The 14,891-nt window shown below is 40.1% G+C and overlaps 1 protein-coding gene across 4 annotated transcripts in view; it reads right to left on the bottom strand.

The window, feature by feature from the left end:
* LOC148657673 (catenin delta-2-like) overlaps nt 1-14,891 on the bottom strand; it is a 305,588-nt gene that overhangs the window by 228,335 nt on the left and 62,362 nt on the right. The window lies entirely within an intron of this gene.

Below are 14,891 nucleotides of genomic sequence, written 5' to 3'. Positions count from 1 at the left end.
ATTATCTAAATTTTTTGGAAAGAACTTTGTGTGTTTTTACTATCTTAATCCAGATGTTCCCAGTGGAAAACAGATGAAATGGAAACGTGTTGTTTTAAGTGCCAATTTGTGACGAGCATTTGGTAACGACAAGAGATCTGGTACCCTGTGCTTCCCAGGAGCAGCTGCTTGATCCCCTGTGATCAGTGCAGCAGGGCTGGATATTAAGAGCAGGATATTCTGTCATTTCAAATCCCAGCATAGGAAAGACTGACCACTGAGCAATTCTGTAGAATCCGGTGGAGGCCTTGGTCCCAGTCCGGCATTCATGCATCTATACTCTTAATAAATTCAGCACTTCTAATTTAATCTAAGGAAAAAGGTACTGGCCGAACACACATGGAGGTGAGGAAGAACAAGCACTCTGACAGTTTTGGTGCATTGGCCTCATTGTCTTTGGAGCTGAGCTTTTCTCTGTGCGGGTCATGTGTATAAAGAAACAGATGCACTGTGTTTAATGCTTAGCACTAATCATCACCCAGGCTGTGGTGTAGCCCTGGTACTTCACTTGGACAAGACCAGGGCAGGAGAGGAAAAGGTCTTGGGTAAATCAGATGGGTTGGATGAGGGCAACTCGTGTGAAATGCTCAAAATTTCCATTCCTCCACCTACTGTACCTCTACGAAAACTGTATTCAGAATATGATGTCTGTGCTCTGCATTTCTGAAAGCCCACAAGTCTGAACATTTCCTGTATGTTTTGTAAGTAGTAGGGCACCTCAAAGGTCCTGTTTCAATTACTTTCTGAGGAGTTTCTTAGTGCAGCAGACAGCTTCACTATCCAGACAGAAGGAACATTAATCTCACTGTCACTGTTTCACAAAAGGAAAGTAAACATTTGTTTTAGCATCTCTACACTAGTAGCTGTGGTAGGGTCCTTATTGTGTATTGAATTTTGATGGTACACAGTACATCACAGATCTATAATTGCACTGTGTATGCCTGGCACAATTTTAGTCAGCGCCCCGAGGACTGTTCATAAATGGCAAATTTTTATTCCAAATGCCCACCACAGCCTGGTTAGATTTGATTGCCAGGGAATGCAGAGAAAAAAAAAACTGAGTTACTTTAAAAAAAATAAAGCGCATGCCATTGAAAACAAAACAGTCTATTAGAGCTCAACTCAAGGGTGGGAGATTAGATATTCGCTTTTATCTGTCTTAGCAGAAGACAGAACATCAGAAAACAAACAGTTCTGGTGCCAGCTCTGTGAGAGAGGATAACAGAATCAGCCTGAGCTCTCGAACTCGTCCGTGAAGAATGAGCAAAGGCAAGTGAACAGAATGCAGGAGAGAAGACAGATGGACACAGAAGTCAGCTTGTGCCACCTGTAGGTGCGTGTGGCTGAGTCCAGTTCTGCAGCGACGTGGGGTCGACTGTTTTAGACCTGTACCCCACCAGTGCCCCTTGACCTGCACATTCCACAGTCGTACTGTACCTGCACACAGTGCAGACTGTAACCTGACTATCTCTGCAGTTAAGAATGGTTACACAGTAAATGTGGGTCCATGCCTTTTTTTAAAATCACTATGGGTATTTGGAGAGGTTCTTCTGAACTGGAAACAAATTTACGGAAAAGAAACATGAGATGACATGAAGGATGGAATGAAAGCCAGTCTGTAGTCTGGATAGTGGACAGCAGGCTGTGGACCTTGGGTACCCAGTGATGCAGCAAGTCAGTCCTCTGTGTCAGGATCATGTGAAGATGATGACTGTCCAGCATGACATATCCTCAGATTTGTACTCCTTTGGCTCTGCAATGGCCTGCACTGAACTTCCCTCTTCCATCCACATTTGTGCATCAGAAGGTTTTATCACTTAACAAATGCTAATGATGCAAATACAACCCCTCTGTGCACATCTGTTTTCATCCCACACTCAAATCCCAGTTCTATTCAAGTGTCAGTTTAACAATTCTGTTTGAAAATTTGGTTATCCCATTCTTTTTTCATGAGCTGTGCATTCTTGGAGCTGTGCAAAATATAAATGCATGATTATTTTTTCATTATTTCATTTTCATTATTCATTATCTTAAGGACCTTTGTGCAATGAATATGTATTTTAAATAACAGCTATATCTCCTATATTATATGAGTGATTCAAATTTATATCTGCTAGTTCCAAGTTGTGGATTTCACGCTGTCCTTTTGAGTCATCATCTTAACCTCCGAAAAGTATTGTTTCAAATCCCTTCTAAATTTGAAACAGTCTAAAGGCAGATGTTACCACATACAAAACAGCTCACAGTCCACCTTGACAACTTCAGAAAGTTGCATCCTTACTGGATTCAGAGTCACTATCAGCAGTGAGGCAGGCAGTGGTCCCAGCTAAGGTCAAATAGGCGGAAAGAAATCAAAACAGCCTCTCTGCTGCTTAGCTTTGTAAAGATGGGTAAGAACAGCCCCTGATGCTGAAGTCTTGCATTTACAGTCTTTACTCTTATAGCTTATAAACACATCCTTGGATGAAATAAGTTCATTTGACCATCAGCTATTCTGTCCAATTGAAAACACATAATCGGTGCACCATGACCATTATCACAAATCATTTGTGCAGGAAGTAGAAATAAGTAGAAACGAAGGAAATCTGGTTATGTATTTTAGTGAGAGACATACTCCAGTCTCAGTTGAGAAAAACAGCTATTTCTGTGGCTTGCAGCCCAAATGAAAGTAAAAGAAGGGTGTGATTAGACCCTTCCTGTAGCTGCTTCATTGCTGTAGTGCTATGGCTGATTAAAGTGCTGGCTTGCTGTTCTCCACATCAAAGTCTCTCCCTACGGCTCCTGGTCCCTGCCCCTTCGTGAGCGAGAGGCAGCCACATCGCTGCTCTCACAGTCTGCTCAAGCGGAACCCTGCAGCTGCGGCAGCCACCGCTGTTTCGAGCCGTGCAGCTCAGGAGCCCACGTACCTGGGTGTCAGGGGCTGACAGAGCCACAGCCTGGGCTTTCAGATGAGGTGAGAGTGAAGAGGTTACAGTCCAGTGCACTGCACTGCTCCTGTCTTTGATTCTGGATTCATTACAGGATGGGGGACAGGGGGTGCCTCCAGGTGTGCTTTGCTTATTTTGCAGGAACTCCATCCCTGCTGAAACTACTGTCTACCTGGGATCACCCTTTACCAGTTGCAACATCTTCTTTTGAAAAAATCCTGGTGCATCTTTCATTTCTTAAAAAAAAAACTCTTTTAGCCATCTCCTTTGATGATGTCCCTTCCTTTTTTTCTTAGGCACCTTTGTTGTAGTGGGGTGCTTTCTACTCACAGAACACAGTGATGACACTGAGTGTGGTGGTATTTCTGAGATATATTTTTTCTCTAGGGCAAAGCATCAATACAGACCTCAGAAGAATTCATACACAGGCTGGGTGAGAGTTATTCATAAGCAATTTCAGGTGCTTTTTAATAACTTACCTACAATATCTTCTGTATTCTGTTGTATCAAGTCGACAACCTTGGCTGCCTAAAGAGGTTTATATCTCACCGTACAGTATCATTACATGTGCATTGTACTGCAAAAAAGATGGGTTTTACCATTTTACCTTAATCTTAATTTCTTTGTTTTTGATGATGAAGACCTGAAGCAACATTTTTTTAGTACACATTTATAGCCCCAGACTAACAGGCAATGTAGGCCAAACAAGTTATCCTCCAGGAACACACCTGAGGAAGTCTCCACAGCCAAAACTTTGTGTCTCTTTTGTTTTTCTTTCCACGTGGAATGAGCTTATACCTGCTTCTTTGCAGCCATCGCATGCTGATTCAGCTCCGTACTCAAAATTGTCCCCTGATCTAATTACATAATTTGTTAGCCCTTTCTGACATTTCTAGCTCCTGGAGTTCTGTTTGTCCCAAGTGTATGAGCTAGAGAAAACAGACTAAGATGGAAGATCTCAGAACAAAATCACCATGGAGGTCACAATGAGAAGAAGCCATTCAGCCCAGCAGGGGTCCCAAAACAGATCAGTGTGTTACTTCGCTAATTACATAACCCCAATTAAAGTGCGCCCTCAATTTTCAATCTAATGGCTAGATGTCAATCATAGGCATATTATTCATTTTTCCACCAAAGGCTTTCCCTGAATTCCAAAGAGATACATTAAACAGAAAATAACCATAATCAATATCTCATATTTTGTAACATCTAGAGTCATGTTTTCAAATGATAAAATAAATTCATAGGTTCCTCTCAATCCTATGTGACCTCAACCTCTATTATCCCAGTTAAAAATATTCATTTGGGCTGCTTTCCTGAGTAACGAAGACTCAGAAAGAAAGATGAATGTTAAAACAATTAAATAATTTCCTCCTGTTTAAATATCATCCTGCTTACTGAGCCGAAGTCTGAGGTGTACCCCTCCTGCAAACGCACTGCTGAGTAAGTCATTACAGGCTTAGGGTGTCATCCTTATTGACATTTGGGAAGATGCACTGTGCTTTTGGGTCAACATTCAAAACCTCCTTTGTCAATATTTGTCCCTGGAGCACTGACTTGGCAAGTGTGTGCTATTACATTCTGGTGTATACTGTAGGTCTTTGGGCTTATTTTCTGCCTGCAGGAGAAAATGCCACGTTTGCCACAGCAGGTATGGTAAGTTCCTCTTCTCTCTCAATGGTTCCCTTGGACATAGACAATTAATTTTAAATACAGTATGCTTGTTAAGCAATCTGTCAGCCTGTACTTTCCATGTGTCCACTGAAAGAATGAGACACCCTGTGTGATGTAGAGGGCTATCTACTATTCTTTTTGTTTCTTTTACATTTTAAAACAGCCAAAAGGACAAATCACAACAGATATATATGTACCAATGCATAAGAGGGAGAGACTACAGAGAGACACTGTTGAAGGGGGAGCGATTAAAGCAGATCTAAGCCTCCACTCCAGATCACAGGAAAGATGTTTTTAAGCAGTCGGAAGTGCCAACCTAAAGTGGAATGACACGATTACTGACACAGTTATGAAACCACGTAGTGAAACAACGAGGAAGAGGAGAAAAATACAACACCTGTGAATCTGTTGGACATTGTTTTGTATTTATAATATCAGGACTGGTAATGTTTTATCTATGGCACAGGGGAAAACAAAAGGCTTTCTTAGGATAGTAGGGTCTCAACATCCTTGAGGGTTCAGAGAATCGTCAGAAGTAGCCAAAATCACATATAACCATGTCCACCCCATACCATTGCATAATGTGCTAACATATAGAGCACAGGTATGTATGGTTAAAAGACATGTAGTGCTGTAATTAACCCTCCCGATATAATGGCACTAATGCATTGGCTATAAGTTAATTTAAATAACACTGATCAAGTAAAAGAAACAACAGTAAACATAGTAAAAATTATAGTAGTCAGTTAAAATAAACAACATGAATCCCTCCTTGTCAGTGTCACTGTCAGTGACTTATAAAGCTGTCACCAGTCACCGGCTGACACAGAACCTGGAGTGTTTGTTACAATACAGAAACAAGACCAGACTGAGATGCAGAGGCTGGGGCAGAGGCTCACTCACTAGCTAGATGCGTCTCATGATCCTTGTCTGTTGCGTCTCTAACTTGAAAGTTTTAGTCAATAACCTTCAGCTTGCTCTGCTCTTCTTCCAAACAAGACCCCACCTGCCAGACCGATTTGCAAATAAGAGAATTGGTGAAAGTTAAATTCGCAGACGTCAAGACCCTACTGTAAGTTTGTAAAAGTCGCTGCCAGCATCTTAAAGATCTCACTACCATCTCCCTGGAACACTGAAGACAGATTCAGATTTTCCAAGACAACACTCTGTCAACCATATTAATATTGTTTATTTATATGTACTGTGTTTGAAACCCCGATTTGTACATTCCTTTCCAATCCTTTCCTCTGAAGTGATATTTCAGAGTTACTCTATTTTACACAAGAAGAAAAAAAAAATTGCTTTAAACAAATAACCCTACATTTTGTCAGACAGGATTGACAGGGAGGACAACCAATTATCTTCCAGCTTCACTAAAGGAATGCCAAGAACTATATTTCAGAGCTATTTAGAATGACAAGCTAAAATCTGCCAGTGGCAATACCTGCCACACAACATTGAGGAAATGTCAATGAATCCATCTGAAACTAACAAATCAGAGCTCTGCAACGAAGGCTGCAGAGACTCACAAGCTGGGTAGATGCACTCACACAGCTCCTTCAGGCCAAACTCCTTAAGCAATAGTCAAACTGCATGCTTACATGTGTCATTAATTCTCATCTGGCTGGATACAAAGTGACACGTTTTTAATGTGTATTTTCTCAGTGCTTCCAACAAGAACATCGTCCAGTGGCTTCACCAGCTCCTCCACGATCCTCCCTGCTCGTTATCTCCAGGTCTGCTCCTGTTCCACACCTGAAACTCTCCTCCACGATCCTCCCTGCTCGTTGTCTCCATGTCTGCTCCTGTGCCACGCCTCAAACTCTCCTCCACAACCCTCCCTGCTTCGTTATCTCCAGGTCTGCTCCTGTGCCACGCCTCAAACTCTCCTCCACAACCCTCCCTGCTTCGTTATCTCCAGGTCTGCTCCTGTTCCACACCTCAAACTCTCCTCCACAATCCTCCCTGCTCATTGTCTCCAGGTCTGCTCCTGTGCCACGCCTCAAACTCTCCTCCACAACCCTCCCTGCTTCATTATCTCCAGGTCTGCTCCAGTACCAAGCCTCATTCTCAGAGATATAAGCCGGATTCACCACCACTGAAACCACAGCACAACCTCACCCACAAGAAAATTATTTTTCCCTTGCTCAGTCCATTTGTGAGAGATTCATGGTTAGATTGAATTTTGATGTCTGCTAAAAAAGGCTACCACCCTTTTCTTGAATTATAAGTAAGGTTAAAACACATTTTTCTTCTTCAGGCTTTTACTTTTGTTATTCTGAGGATGTACAGTACAACATACTGTATACTGACGTGTGCTTCAGTTGTAGCATCTAAAGCCTTAGTTCCACATTTTAAAACTTTCTGTATTTAAAAATGATCTGTCGGTGCTATTTTTGCAGGTTCTTTACAGCAGGAATCCAAACTGGAGAGTTTTCATTGCTATTAACAATTGATTTCATTGGCACTTTAATCTGCAGCAACTGTTCATTATAACAGGCACATTGTCATGTTAATTGCACAATTTTGGTCATACATTAAATGGGACTGTCTTCAGGAAGTGTTGAATGTGTTTTATACCATCTGCTTCTGCCAAGAAAGTCTATCCTGTGATTTCTACAGCATAGGAAATGTACATTAAACACAACTTATATATTAATTAACTTAAATATTAATGCTCTATTTTTTCTTAGTGCAGAAATAACCAGGAATTTTCCCCAATCATGCATATATTTTCAGTATTGACATATAACACTTCTACAAACGTGGTTGTCAGCATAAAAGGGAATGATAGTAAGTTTACAATACGCTGAAACTGAAGTTTTCAGCACAAACTCTTTGTGTATTTAAATACTGTATAAGCTTTCTCCTGCTGCTGGTGTGGGAAAATGTACAGCATTTGTGCCCTGTTTCTTTCAATCAAAACGACCAGAAAAGTTCCCAGCAAAATACCAAGTTGCTTTTCCTGTGAAGGCAAACCAGGCAAAGTATGAGGAAGCATGCTGCCTTTCTAAAGCTACTGTATGGCACAGAGAAGCTGAAAACCCAGAAAATATGTGCAAAAGTTTAGCAGAGAAAAGGCTTCTCGTTTCCCTCTGTCTATAATACTTGGCAGAAAGAAGTCCACCTCCTGCTTCCTCAGAGTTACACCGCTTGCCAGATTTTGCATGCTCGATACCGATAATGAAAATTACTGTGGAGGAAAGCAAAACGCATTAGTAAAGAAAATTACAATGACAACAAGGTCCATTAGTGAAGGCTGACTGCGCCTTTCAGCTAAACACAAAGCACTACTGGTAACAGAAATGACAAATATGTTCGACATGAAAATAAATGGATTTCTAATCCAGCAGCAAAAAAAAGGAGAGGGCTCTTGATTTTAATGCATTGTTAACGAGCAGCTCTGCCAGTAACCACCCCGATGGCGGCGTGCTACTGTGCTATTAATCGCGTTGCTGTCTGCGCAGAAGTCTCTGAATCAGCGTCCCCCGACACCTCTGGAGCTCGACCAGAGACACTGTGGGGTCTAATGTGGTCTTTGGTGGCACATCAATCTTCTGAAAAGAATATTCTTGTCTCGACAAAAATGACTTGGGATTTTCCCCCTCATGAAACAGTCCAGTAGAGAGAGCTGGTTAGGCGCTGGACCCGCTGCAGTCACAGTGTTTGTTGAGGGAGCTGGGAATCGAGTGGAGCAGCCCTGTGGGCTGGACACTGCTGGCCACACAATTCAGAAACCCAGCAGCTCAAAGGCCTTAAAAAAGAAGCCCAAACTGAGCCTTAATTAAACCATGGCCTTTCATATCATAAAAAGGACTAACCTGATGGTAGCCTATGGCCTTTCACTAAGCTATCATCATTGCAGCAGTAGCTTTATTACAAGGTAAGAAAGCCTGATCTTTTGTCTTTAATCTGTATTTGTTTTGACAGTGTTATTACTGCACTGAGGTTCATAAAGGCTGTGAACAATACAACAACAACATGAAAAGAGTCCCTGTTGGGCTCTAGTGGACGAACAAACTGTGATTCCACAGTGGTTTTGGGGACCCTAATGGTACAGTATTTGAAAATGCCTATGAAATTCTTAATTTAATACTTTTCAGCAATTATAATGTAAAGGAAAAAGTATTTGTATTTCGAATTGCTTGTTTTAAGTGCTCTATAATGGCATCACATCCCTTTCTGCACCAGGATTGGATATCAGGATCAAACAGGTGTTTTAACTGAGTTAACATCATAAATGATTATGATGCATTACAAATCCTAACATTCCTCCAGTTCAGCAGAATGTTGTTAGGAATAAGATGCAGTGGAGGCCTGTCTCTTACTGAGATTACTGCAAGTGTCTGAGGCCACTCGATGCAGTAACAGGTCCTGTAAGCCACTTTCCACAAAACACCCTATAATGCTTTTGATGACTGGAAATGTTGTAGAGTTCAGAGCAGATCAGATATAGAGAACAGGGTGCTAGCTGTCGAGCACATGTTTTCTGGAGTACAGTATCTCGTTTGAGTCCAAACAAGTGATGTTTTCAATAACTTCAGTAGTTCACCCAGGCTGTGTTCCAGTTGCAGGTGCTGTCCTGTAGCAATCATACTGTATGTGAGGTGTAGGCCCTCTTCTGTCAGTTTTAAGTAAAATGAAAAAAGTTGACAAATGTTTTAATGTGCCTGAATAGATGGAAATGTCTGTCACTTGACATTATGTCACTTATAAAAGTTCAACAAATCTCAATTATTTTAGGAAAAATCATTTATTATCAATCATTGAAGGGCTGTGTTAGGGGTGCCTCAGACATCGCAGAGCAGGGCGTCTGACTGCAGTGAGTCCTGAAGAAGGGATTGTACTGTAGCTGACCCAAAGTCTTGTCTGCGTGCACCAGATGTGGATTCGATTGCAGTTATAGTCGTACCACAGTCAGGGCAGCGTCCTGTTGAACTTCTTTCCAACGTTTTATTCAAGTCGGCAAAAGTGAAAAAGAACCAAAGGCTGGACCGTTAAAAACACTTGTTTTTCTCTAAGCGAGGCGCTGACGAAATGTATTGTAATACCCAAAACATCTTTTTAAATTAACAAGTAATAGGTTTATTCCATGCTGAAAAAAAGAAGAAATAAAACACAACGATTCGGCCGTGGAGCACACCTCACTCCTCACACCTGAAGAAGGCTCCATGGCCGAAACGTTGTGTTTTCTTTCTTCTTTTTTTCAGCATGGAATAAACCTATTACTTGTTTCTTTTCAGCCTACGCATGCTGACGCAGCTACCCACCTGAACTATCTTTTTAAATGTATTGTTAACCGCAGAAGATGTAGAAACACTGGGGTGAGATTACACATCATCCTTTCTTGCCAGCCAGACCACCTGCTAGCAAAGTTAACAGTAACTGCTTTTTCTTTAGAAACAGGCAACACGTTTTAATTAATCTCTGAAGTGTAATAGTCAATCCTATTATAGTGTCTGTCAGGTATGCCAAGGTGTAATTATAATTAAACACAATTATTATAAAATATAGACAAAAAGTGGATGATTTTCTTCACTTGTGTTCTACTAAAACAAAAATAAAGCTTGCAAGCAGTCTGAGCTGTTCTTTATCATGATAACGCTGGAATTAATCAACATGTTGACAAGCACATCTGAATAATTAAAGGAGCTTTAGCCAATGAGTTAAATCTTCATCCCATGACAATGGTACCATTTTGCAAGCTTAATCATTTTTCTTTTGTTTTTTGCTAGACAACACTGTCTGAAATCCATTTACTTGATATTTTTCATTCTCCTTTAATCCAAAGGCAGATGATGTTTACATTGTTCATGTGATTATCTCCAGCAGAAATGAGGACATAATGTCTTTATTATGAGTGACAGTCCATTTTCCTGGTACGTACTGTATACTGAAAGGCATGAAAAAGACAGCACAATCTATTGGCTCCAGTCCTCGCTTATTGCATTTTTAATGAAACTTTAAAAACTAGGTTTTTTACCAGTCTTCAGAAAAACTCATGGACATGCAAAGCAAAGCTTAGCAGCTCTTCACAGTGTTGATAGTGACAGATGTGTAACTAGACTCGGCCTTAAGATGCAATTTGACCCTGATGTTCAACCACACATGCAATCATGTAGCTTGAACTGACACATGCAACCAATGATTGCAATCCCCAGCAATGCAATGACCTAGTGTCCAGGACCTCCTGTACATGTTAAAAGATGGAAAGACAACTAGTTGTTCACATTTCTTTGCAATGCAATGTGTCTTCAGAGATTAATATAGTCAGTTCATAATCTGTTTCTTAAACCTAAGATCTTTTCAGGGTTGTGCTCCTGTCTGCAGTACAAGACGTTATGCTTCACAGTCTAGACTTCTGTGTTAATTTGCACATATTGAAAATGCACATATTGAAAATGAAACCTTTAATTGGACAATCATACATCCTACTGGTTATAGGCGTCCACTAAGCAAATAAAAATAGGCCTGACACCCACAATTAAATAACTGCAACTTAATCTTTGCATTGTCAACTATGACATTTGTGAAGCCTCCTCACCTATGACTGCTGAAACAGAATGCAAGGAGGTTTTGCGTGGAGAACACACTCCTCCAGTTAGAGGGTGGAAGACTGTATACTTGGCTAAACCCCGACTGTGATGTCATTACAAAGAGCATGTGGCCCATAAGCTGCAGTTCTTTTCTGCAGAACTGTTCAGCTGTTTTTGTCCATTGTAGGAGAAACAGAAGTTTCAAGGTTGAGGCCGAGATGATTAAAAATAGTGTAAATGACTCCTGACACCTTATTACACTGTGCCTTTAGTGATGTAGTACTGTGTGGAGACTGTACATATTGATTTCATGCCTCATTACACTTGCTGTCTAATGATGCTGTTGTATTTTCTCATGGAAGAGGGCTCAAAAAGGGGCTAAATATAAATCTAACAGAAATTTCTGAGAGACAAATATTAAATCATATTGAAATTATACCCCTATTACTGAACTACAATGTGTCTTGTTTGCTTTTAAGGTTTAGAACCCTTAACCAACCACTGTGGTGCAATCAGAGCGTTGTTTTACGTTACAGATCTAGTCACCACATTAGGCAAAATCCAAACAAGGAAAAGAAAACACACCCTACACAGAACTTTCTCTTCATCTTTCTCTTCACAAATGGATTCTGCAATTTCCCTCACAGGATCAATAAAGTATCTATCTGTTACAGATCTTTTTACACTGGTCCCCTGTATTCCTTCTAAAGGTATTCAAATGAAAGTAATAGCATGCATGTGTGGCATATCCATTATGAAATATACAAAACACAGACATGGATGCTGAATTTTACTGTCTTTTCTGTAATGTTACATAATGCACAATACAAAACACACCTGCAAATACAAATTGCATTACCCACTGGCTGCTTTGAGCAATGCAGTATGAGTTATTCATCATTACATCTATGTCAATAGCAAAATATTGTCTTCAAATTAATGGAAATTTGCACAAGTAAGCTGGCGTAGCTAAAGTAATGAATGCAGACAGACTGAAAACTTGTAAATGGAGAGAAATTTAGAGTGTTATAATAATTTGAGGAGTACCGCAGGGATCTGCTTAAGGTCCATGATTCAGATTTACATACTGTATACAGTATGATCTAAATTCTGAAGTAGTCAAACTTGTCAAATGTGCAGATGACAGACAACAAAAAACAGTAAAAGTGCTCAAAACCAGAACTAGGCAGATGCCTAAAATGTGAAATTTAACACAGAGTGTGTTGAAAGTGTAGCATTACACAGTGGGTAAGAGGAAGACGTCCATGAAAAACATTTAGATATTTCTGAACATCAGTTGGAGGAGGGGAAGGGTAAAATGGGTTACAGAATCTTCTGAGAGCTGAAAGGGACCCTTTCCTAGTCACTTTGTGAACACATATATCACCATCCAGGATTCAGCAGGGACACTCCCTTATTTTTCCTGGTAAGCGAGTGAGAAGGAAGCACAGGAGAACAGAATTGCAAGATGGGGAATGAGAGAGCAAGACAGGGGCTGTAGCAGCAGCTAACAGTCCAAGAGGAAACTTCTTTCCTTTCTCAGAAATGAAATAATGACGGGTGAAAAAAGATTGAAAACCTTATAATAAGAATAATTAAACATCACAAATAGAATGTGCTGAAATATACATTACTGTAAATAAATTAAACATTGGAAGGAGTACTACCTTCAAACACATTTATAAATAAAATATTGTGGATTTCATTCACCTACACTGAACTGTTCAGCAATTGAACAGAGAATTAACACAGCCAAAAATAAAATCACTTGACATGATTGCCGTATGGGTTACTCTCAGTTTTCAGCAAAACACTGCGAGATGATACACAGAAAATGTCACACGTGTGCAAGAACAAAGTGAAACTGGAAGAAAATGAAGCCTTAAATGGAGCATTATACATCCTCTGTGTTAATAAACTTTCCACCTCTAACATAACCTTTCCATAACTTCAAACTTGGATTAGTGGGCCAAGTAGGTTTCTACGTAAAGATGAATTTGTGCAAGTAGAGTCATATTTAACCCAAGAGGGTGTACATGACTCTGATGAATGGCTAGGAAATGTTTCATTTGCAGTTAAGTAACGAACATCAAAGTGCTTTTAGGGAAAGAAAGGGACAGCAAAGAGGACTGCGTTGGCCTTTCCAGGATCCCTTGTAAACATGGACGTGAAACAGAAGAAAATGTCAGCTGAGAAGCCGTTATGTCACTGATAAACCCTGTATTTGCAAGTATAATGAGTCTGAAAGCAATGACTAAGTGACAATTCCAAGGAAGAAAAAAAGTTCAAGTTAAAAAAGAATTTGATTAAAATAAACACACAAAAAACTTATCCTGCAGGTTTCCACAGAGCATAGGCAATCCACTAAATAAAGAACCAAAATACCTCTTGAGGCAGTTGGCATTTGTTTGAAGTTCAAGTCAAAATTATTCCCTGAAGTACAAAAATAAAACATAACTAATGAGGGGGTTTAATTTAAGCAAGCCCATGAACAAGCTTGAAGTTTTACAAAACGGAATATTTTTTTCTGCCTGGGAATAAACTGCTCGTTGACAACTGACAATTATTTTCACAACCTTTATACAAAAGTGACAATGAATACGTAATTCACACATTTAATCTCAAATGATGCTTTTTAATCTACTTTTTATTGCTGACCTGTCAAAACAATGGAGCAACATGGACTTACTTCCTTATCATTGTGTAATTCTGAACTAATGAAGAGAAGTAACGAGGAAGACCAGTCAAGCACAATAACAATGTCTACAGACTTCATTTTATAATTTAATAGGCAGGTAACCTTACTAATGTAAACTCTGCCTCAAAAGAGGCCCTACATTATTTTATTGAGAAAGAGAACATGTACATCTCAATTCTGTCAATGAAGGACAGAAGAAAAGCCTTAAGGTAGTTATCAAGCACTAAGTCTAAGAACATGAAAATTAATTTGTAAGACAACTGAAGTGGACATTATACAGGTTATAGTAATCAGATCCCACAACATGGGATAAATGTCCAGATTGTAGTGCTATCCTGTAGCACAAATACTGTATTTGAGGAGCTGCTGTGGTCAGTTTGCTATGGTTCATGAAGGGTTAAATGTTTCTGGGAGAGAAGCTCTATGCTATCTTAAAATATTTTGTCTTAAAACTTTGCTGGTGGTCTGTGAAAACTGCATTGGGAGAACCACTCAGCAAACTTTTAGAATATTATGCAAGAATCATTTACTGGACAAACAAGACAAAAGTAAAGTTTCATGCAAAACGTCTTTTTATGCTTAAATGTCTGTGTCTTGGCATCCTTGCAGCCTTGTGTTGTCTCAGAAGTCAACATGCAGTTTGCTAGATGTGAGCCATCACATCAGAACCATCAGACCAGAGGAAAGGAAACAATTTTTATTGCTCACATACATGTATCATGGTCCTGTTCTGTCCCTGCATATCTGTTCTGCTTTTAATGCCGGTGTCATCTGCTGGAAGGTACCAGAACTTAAGGAAGCTCTGAATGCAGAGGAGGCCCATTCTGCCTCTCTGGATCGGGAAGTCGGTCATTGCTAATGGATCCAGGTATCTCATAAGCATTGGCCCGGCTACCGGCTGAATATGGATCAATATACTGTCTGGATCCAGGAGTACTACAGAAAGGGGAAGGAGGTTGATTGATCCCCACATTTTCTCCGCGCAGACTCTGAGAACTTTCTTACTCTCTTTAACTC

Source organism: Lepisosteus platostomus, chromosome 8 (assembly GCF_059453375.1).
Source record: "Lepisosteus platostomus isolate fLepPlt1 chromosome 8, fLepPlt1.hap1, whole genome shotgun sequence".
Classification (NCBI taxonomy): Eukaryota; Metazoa; Chordata; class Actinopteri; order Semionotiformes; family Lepisosteidae; genus Lepisosteus; species Lepisosteus platostomus.
The sequence above is the reverse complement of the archived record's forward strand: the minus strand, read 5'-3'. Positions and strand labels throughout refer to the sequence as shown.